Below are 8,770 nucleotides of genomic sequence, written 5' to 3' on the forward strand. Positions count from 1 at the left end.
TTCCAATATGTAATGCCTTACACTTAATTTCATCTGCCACCTGTCTGCCCAATCTATCAATCTGCTTCTGTCTTCATAGGGCTTCATGCAGTTCTCCTCACTCCTAGGGCAGAATTTTTAGCTTGGCATGTGGGCATGAGCCCAACCCGCTTGAGTGTAAAATAGCACGTGCTGACGTCAGGCGGGCTACCCAATGTCATTGCGCACTCGCACAATATTTCAGTCAGCGCTCGCCGATAATTAAGAAGGTAATTAAATGCTGCAATTAATGGAGATCTTTTGTTGCCCGTCCAATGTTATGCTTGGCGGGCGGTTTAATCAGTCAGGCGACCTTTGCATTTTTCCGGAAACCTCATCCAAGGGTGGGATGAGGTTTCCGTTATTAAATAAAAAAAATTAAAATCCATGGACAGAATTTTTATAATGTCTACAGTCAAGTGACTGTTTGTGATGCTTGGACATTATTGTTCTGATTTTAAAGTCTTTATTTAAAACATTTGAAGTACTTAGCGCGCTGAGGCAGCTCTCTGCCTTCAGGGAGCTTTCTTTGAGCCAGCGTGAAATTGTGGTTGGGTGATCCATTCCCCAGCCACTCCTGGACTCGCCAACCGTGACCGCCAGTCAAACTCAAAATTCTGCCCTAAACCTTTTAATTTTGTGTCACTGGCCAATTTAAGGATTATGCTCCATTCACCCAAGTTCAAATCATCTTCTATATTGGGGATAAGGTATAATTCGTATAATGCGGATAAATGTGGAGTTATCCACTTTGGTAACAAAAACAGGAAGGCAGATTATTATCTGAATGGCTATAAATTGAGAGAGGGGAATGTGCAACGAGACTGGGTGTCATCGTATACCAGTCGCTGAAGGTAAGCATGCAGGTGCAGCAGACGGTAAAGAAGGCAAATGGTATGTTGGCCTTCATAGCCAGAGGATTCGAGTACAGGAGCAGGGATGTCTTGCTGCAATTGTACAGGGCTGTGGTGAGACCACATCTGGAATATTGTGTGCAGCTTGGGTCTCCTCATCTAAGAAAGGATGTTCTTGCTATAAAGGGAGTGCAGCAAAGGTTTACCAGACTGATTCCTGGTGGGACTGACATATGAGGAGAGATTGAGTCGGTTAAGATTATATTCGCTGGAGTTCAGAAGAATGAGGGGGTACCTCATAGGAACCTATAAAATTCTAACAGGACTAGACAGGGTTGATGCAAGAAGGATATTGCCAATGGTGGGGGAGTCCAGAACCAGGGGTCACAGTCTGAGGATACGGGGTAGACCATTTAGGACTGAGATGAGGAGAAATTTCTTTACCCAGAGAGTGGTGAGCCTGTGGAATTCATTACCACAGAAAGTAGCTGAGGCCAAAACATTGTATGTTTTCAAGAAGGAGTTGGATATAGCTCTTGGGATGAAAGGGATCAAAGGATATGGGGAGAAAGCGGGAGCAGGCTATTGAGTTGGATGATCAGCCATGATCATAATGAATGGAGTAGGCTCGAAGGATCGAATGGCCTACTCCTGCTCTTATTTTCATGTATGTTTCTACGAATAAAGCAGACCCCGTGCTGACACCTGAGAGACACTACTTAAGATCCTCCTTTACTCCAAAGAGCATACTTATCTGCAATTGTTGAATTCTATGTGTCAACCAATGTTCTTTCCATGGTGCTTCACTTCTCTTGCATGGGACACTGCATTTTTCTAAAAATCCTCTTGTGAGATATCCTATTCAATGCCTTCCAGAATCAATATGAACTACATCTACTTTACGTCATTTATCTAGTCAATCCATCACTTATTCAAAAAACTCAATTGCATTCCTCAAACACAACTTGCCTTTCATATTCGTTCTGCCTGACCTTGATTAATCCATGCATTTTTGATTGCTCAATCATTTTATCTCAGTCACATCTTCAAACTTTGCAAACAGAGGAAACACTTATTCATGTGGTTGTTATTGATGTTTGGTATTGATGTATACCAGGTTGAGAATCATTTACACTGTCCATCTGTACACAAGTTGCTTATAACCGTATCCTAATGTTATACTCTTTTGAATTGTCTGTTTTACTATTATTATGCATATCAACAATAGCATCAAAAGCTCAGAGATTGAAAATTATTGTATGGAATGTTTCTGTATGAATGCTTAATGCATTTGTACGACGTTACTCTGCCTACCATTTGAACAGGAGTATTGAACCGTTTATTTTAAATGCTTGGTTAAAATAACAAAATTATGTCTTACCAATGCAATAATATTGCTTATAATAACTTCTACAATAGCTTGGACATTTAAAGTGCCTTTTTAATCTTTTAGTATGCACTAAGAGATTAAAAAAGTGCAGAGAAGCAAGAATAATGATGTGTAGTAGTGGAAGAAGAGCTGGGAGCAACTGAAGGCATCAATAATGAGATATATATTGAATAGTCTTTTAAAGGAGATCAGAGAGGGCAAAAATATTAAGATCCATGTATTAGGGAACTGGAGGTTAATGAAGATATAGTGAGGACAGAATGATAAGGGAACAGGAAATACTGCAAAATAACTTGCAGGCAGTGGAGTTTTATGATAATTAAGGGAAAAACTTTTAAGGTTGATATGGAGAGCATCAGCGTAACAGAGTCTGCAGCTGAGAAAGGATAGGGGCCCCAGAGTAAGAACTCCCCCTGACCTTCAAATTAAGTCCCCTTATTCTTTTGGCTCCATCGCCGATTATCTGCCTTGGCTGCACTGCAGTACTAGCAGTGGCCACCATTCCGGTGGCACTGCTGGTACAGGAGAGCTGCCAGCCCAGCCTCTGGTCAGTAGTCCTCAGAGGTGAGAAATCCACCCTGCACAAGGGTAACGCTAGGAAATACCTCCCCTTGGAGCTGAGAAGCCTACTGGGTCTTAATCCCAACAGGCCTCCTAAAAATGGCCATGTTGGGTTGGCATTGGGTTTCCAGCTGCTGGCTGCCCCTGCCAGGGCTATTAAATTCTGTCAACTGTTGGAAGTGGAAACAAGCTAGTGAAGTGCCACAGCAAGGAGACTGCAAAGGGACATATAGTAGTCAACTGTGATAAACACCATTGAGAAGTCAAGAAGGATGAGGAGAAATACTCAACCACGATCCCATTCGCAAAAGATATTATTGGAGACTTTGATCAGGGCAGTCATGGCACTGCAAGAAAGAGGGTTATGAGATTGAAGGGATTCAAGAGGGAATGATGCAAAGGTGGACATGTTGCTGAGAGGTGAGGACACATTCAAAGACCTCAGAGAGGAAGGGGAAGTTGAAGACAGGGTAGGAGTTGAATAGGATGGATAGATAAGATGGGTTTTTGAATTTCACAATTTTTACACATTTTCATCATTCTGAAAATCCCTATAAGATTATGTTGGTATGTGCCAGTGTTTATTATTTAACCTGGTTGCTTCTCTGACTATTTTGTTTGAGACATGCATGTATTAGCTATCATGCGACATGTAGAATAAAATAAAGCCTTACGTTTATTTAGCATCTCTAATGACCACTGGACATCTCAATGCCTCTTACAGCCAATGAAATACTTCTGAAGTGTAATCATTGTGATAATGGAGCAAACGCTGTAACCAATTTGTGCACATCAGGCTTCCACAAAGAGCAATGTGATAATGACTAGACAATCTGTTTTTTATTATGCTGATTGAAGGATAAATATTGGCCAGGACATGAGAGATGACTCCCCTGTTCAACTTTGATTTGAATTGTGTCACGTGATGTTTTACGTTCACCTGAGTGGACAGACAGAGTCTCGGTTTAATGTCTTATCTGAAAGATGGCATCTCCAACAGTGAAGCACCCCTCAGTACAGTGTCAACAGGAGTATCAACCTTGATTTTTGTGCTCAAGTCCTGGAATGGGACTTGAATCTAGAACTTTCTCACTTAGAGGTGAGAGCGCTATCAACTGAGCCGTAGTTGACACTCTAATATAATCACTGAAGTGGATCCCCAATAATTTTCTTTTCCATCTCACTGAAATGAATGCCCCAAGAAATCGTTGCCTGTACTGTGACAGCAGAACATAAATACTTTACACGTGGACTAGGCAAAGAGGTTTGTGCAAACCAAAATGCAGGGTAATGCTGCCCATGATGAAGATAGCAATTCAACAATAATAAAAGGTTCAAGTGAGACTGAGTGGGGCTCAAGGCTGAGCTAAATTGCTTTTATGATAATGACATGGAATAATGATTAACCAATAGAATCAAAAGTACACACAGCTATTGAAATAATTGCAATCATACAAACTTGGCTGATAGACAAAAGTGTGTTTTGTAGTAGTCAGACAGGAACTGGTTTCCTATTCACCAACTGAAGTCGAGTGCAAACGTGATTAAAGTGGTATGTCATTGGAGAGTGCTCACAAGCTGTCTATTCTGAGTATCCCTACTTCTCCACAAATAAATAAATTAATGTTAGGCAAAGTTGAGAACAAAAATGACAATTTGTACTCAGAGTCTTTTTAGGGTCATTAATAAGAACCTTGCGCAAACCAGTCAAACACTTGTCATTCTATTGGGGCTAATAGACTTAGAGAATCATTAGAGTCAGGATAGAGGTGAATTGTACCAGCCTGCCCAGTGAGGAGGGAATTGTTTGGGAAATGCTTGTGGGTGGGGTGTAGGGGGAATGGGTGGGTTCTCTCAAATGGTTTGAACAAATGTAAACTAGGCACATGAGGAAGTAGAAGGGGGAGAACAGCTGGAGAAAGAAAGAATTAGAAATTTATAGAAGTTTATTATGTATAATTAATGTCCTTGGCAGTGCAGAGCAACTGTAAACTGTATGCAAGGTCCCACAGGGGAACAAGTATTAGTACAGACACACTTTTTAAACTAGTGTTGTAGAATGTTGGACCAGAACAAGTCTACAAACATTTCAAAACCACACTATTTCAATAGGTGGTCAAAGGTAGGAAGGGGAAATAAGCTTTTTTTGCAATTTCTTCCTATCTAAATTCACAGAATTCATACCTTACACGTGATGGGCATTTTTGGCTAGTAACGACTGAGATAGCGGAATTAAGGATAGACATTACAGATAGCATGACAGCAGCAATTTGATTGAAATTCAAGATAAGGATAACAAAGAAATAATTAGCAATTGCTGCATCAGTGTGAATACAGTTATTTAGTCAAATTACAGAGATAGCAGGAAACTGTACACTGATAATCCTGTAGGGTTTGAATACTTCAGCAGGAGATTGCATAGATTGGGATAACTGCAAAAGGAAGTATGAAAAGCTGCAAAGTAAAGTGTGAACAACTGCACAGAGGTAATGTGTGACTATTTCTTAACACTAAATGATGGCTAATTGTGCAGATGCTTCATTAGCTTTATTTTGCGGTGCATCAGGGACGCCAGAGGAAATGAGGTGAGTGTACACTTGGACTCCAGTAATCATTACATTAGATTTCAAATTGTAATTGATGCTGTTTTAAATTATTAAAGCTTTGTAAGATTTTATAAGGTTTAATTTTCTTTGAACAGCAGAATTAGGAGTTAGGTTAAAGTGCAATAATTTTGCATGTTAGCATTAATGAAGCCAACTTTGCCCACACTATTAAAATTTCTACTGGAAGTGAATTGATGTGACCTTTATTAACTTGCCGATCTTACATTTATGGAAATTGTGCTCGTTAGTGAGAATGGAATAGTTATTTGAAAAGTTGCTAAGGTTAGTTTTCGAACAGGGGAGACCAGTGGAACTGATGTTCAACAAAACAAGAAGGCACATGAACTAAAAGCAAAATACTGCGGATGCTGGAAATCTGAAACAAAAACAAAAATACCTGGAAAAACTCATCAGGTCTGACAGCATCTGCGGAGTGGAATACAGTTGATGTTTCAAGTCCGTATGACTCTTCATCAGAATGAAGGGAATAGAGAAATGAGTTGAGATATAAGCTGGCAGAGAGGGGTGGGAAAGGTAGAGCTGTGTAGGGGGCCAGTGATAGGTGGAGGCAAAGAAGGGATTGCCAAAGATGTCATAGGCAAAAAGGGTGTTGATGGTGGTGATATTATCTAAGGAATGTGCTAATGGGGAAATTAAGGGTAGCAAGCAGGACAAGCTAGTGGCAGATGGCCCTAGTGGGGGTGGGGTGGGGGGAAGGGATCGAAATGGGCTAAAAGGTGGAGATAAAACAATAGGTCGAAATAAATTTAAAAAGAGGTGGGAAAAGAAAAATATATTTTATTTAAATTATAAATTATTGGGAAAAGAGGAATTGGAAAGGGGGTGGGGATGGAGGATAGAGTTCATTATCTAAAATTGTTGAACTCAATATTAAGTCCAGAAGGCTGTAAAGTTCCTAGTGGGAAGATGAGGAGCTGTTCCTCAGTTTGCGTTGAGCTTCACTGGAACATTGCAGCAGGCCAAGGATGGACATGTGGGCATGAGAGCAGGGTGGTGTGCTGAAATGGCAAGCGACAGGGAGGTCTGGGTCATGCTTGCGGATAGACTGGAGGTGTTCTGCAAAGCAGTACTCAGTCTGCGTTTGGTCTCTCCAGTGTGGAGGAAACCGCATTGGGAGCAGCGAATGCAGTAGACTAAATTGAGGGAAGTGCATGTGAAATGCTGCTTCACTTGAAAGGAGTGTTTAGGCCCTTGGACGGTAGGGAGGGGGTTAGTAAAGGGGCAGGTGTTGCACCTTCTGTGGTTGCATGGGAAGTTGCCGTGGGAGGGGGTTGAGGTATAGGGGGTGATGGACCGGTGGGGGAACAATCACTGCGGAAAGCCAACTCGGGAGGTGAAGGGCGCATGTGTTTGGTGGTGGCATCATGCTGAAGTTGGCGGAATTGGCGGAGGATGAGCCTTTGAACACGGAGGCTGGTGGGGTGATAAATGGGCACAAGGGGGACCCTAACATGGTTCTGGGAGGGAGAGGAAGATGTGAGGGAGGATGCACGGGAGATGGACCGCACACGATTGAGGGCCTTAGCAACCACTATGAGGGTGGAAAATCTCAGTTAAGGAAGAAGAAAGACATGTCAGAGGAACTGTTTTGGAAAGTGGCATCATCAGAAGAGATGCGATGGAGGTGGAGGAACTGAGAGAATGGGATGGAGCCCTTACAGGAAGTGGGGTATGATGAGCTGTAGTCGAGGTACCTGTGGGAGTCGGTAGGCTTGTAATGAATATTGGTGGACAGTCTAACACCAGAAATTGAGACTGAGAGGTCAAGGAAGGGAAGGGAAGTGTCAGAGATGGACTATGTGAAAATGATGGAGGAGTGGAAATCGGAAGTAAAATTAATTATCTTTTCCAGATCCAGATGAGAGCATGAAGCAGCACCGAAGCAGTCATCGATGTATCGGAGAAAGAGTTTTGGGAAGGGGCCTGAGTAGGACTGGAACAAGGAATGTTCCACATACCCCATTAAGAGACAGGCATAACTGGGGCCCATGTGGGTACCCATAGCCACACCTTTTATTTGGAGGAAGTGAAAAGAGTTTAAGGAGAAATTGTTCAGTGAGAGAACAAGTTCAGCCAGATCGAGGAGAGTAGAGGTGGATGAGGATTACCCAGGCCTCTGTTCGAGAAAGAAGCGGAGAGCCCTCAGACCATCCCAGTGGGGGATGGAGGTGTAGAGGGATTGGACGTCCATGGTGAAGAGGAGGCGGTTGGGGTCAGGGAACTGGAAATTGTTGATATGAAGTAGAGTGTGAGAGGAATTGTGGATGTAGGTGGGAAGAGACTGGACAAGAGGAGAGAGAATGGAGTCAAGATAGCAAGAACTGAGTTCCATGGGGCAGGAACAGGCTGACACGATTGGTCTGCCAGGACAGTCCTGTTTGTGGATTTTGGGTCGGAGGTAGAAGCGGGCCAACCGAGTTTGGGAGACCATGAGGTTGGAAGCCATGGAGAGAAGATCTCCAGAGGAGATGAGGTCAGTGACAGTCCTGGAAACAATGGCTTGACGTGCAATGGTGGGGTCATGGTCTAGCGGAAGGTAGGAGGAAGTGTCTGCGAGTTGACGCTCAGCCTCTGCGAGGTAGAGGTCAGTGCGCCAGACAACAACAGCACCACCCTTGTCAGCAGGTTTGATGACAAAGTCAGGGTTGGACCTGAGAGAACGGAATGCGGCAAGTTCAGAAATGTCACTTGCCATTTCAACACTCCACCCTGCTCTCATGCCCACATGTCTGTCCTTGGCCTGCTGCAATGTTCCAGTGAAGCTCAACGCAAACTGGAGGAACAGAACCTCATCTTCTGACTAGGAACTTTACAGCCTTCCGGACTTAATATTGAGTTCAACAATTTCAGATCATGAACTCTCTCCTCTATCCCCACCCCTTTTCCGATTCTCCTTTTTCCAATAATTTATAATTTTAAAAAAAATGTATTTTTCTTTTCCCACCTAATTTTGAATTTATTTCGACCTATTGTTTTATCTCCACCTTTTAGCCATTTCAATCCCTTCCCCCCACCCCACCCCCACCAGGGCCATCTGCCACTAGCTTGTCCTGCTTGATACGCTTTATGTCCCCATTAGCACATTCCTTAGATAATATCACCACCATCAACATCCCAGTGTCCTTTTGTGTATGACATGTTTGGCAATCCCTTCTTTGCCTCCACCTATCACTGACCCCCTACCCAGCTCTTACCTGTCCCACCCCCCTCTACCAGCTTATATTTCACCTCATTTCTCTATTTCCTTAGTTCTGATGAAGAGTCATACGGACTTGAAACGTTAACTGTATTCCTCTCCACAGATTCTGTCAGACCTGCTG

This window comes from Carcharodon carcharias, chromosome 1 (genome assembly GCF_017639515.1).
Source record: "Carcharodon carcharias isolate sCarCar2 chromosome 1, sCarCar2.pri, whole genome shotgun sequence".
Taxonomy (NCBI): domain Eukaryota; kingdom Metazoa; phylum Chordata; class Chondrichthyes; order Lamniformes; family Lamnidae; genus Carcharodon; species Carcharodon carcharias.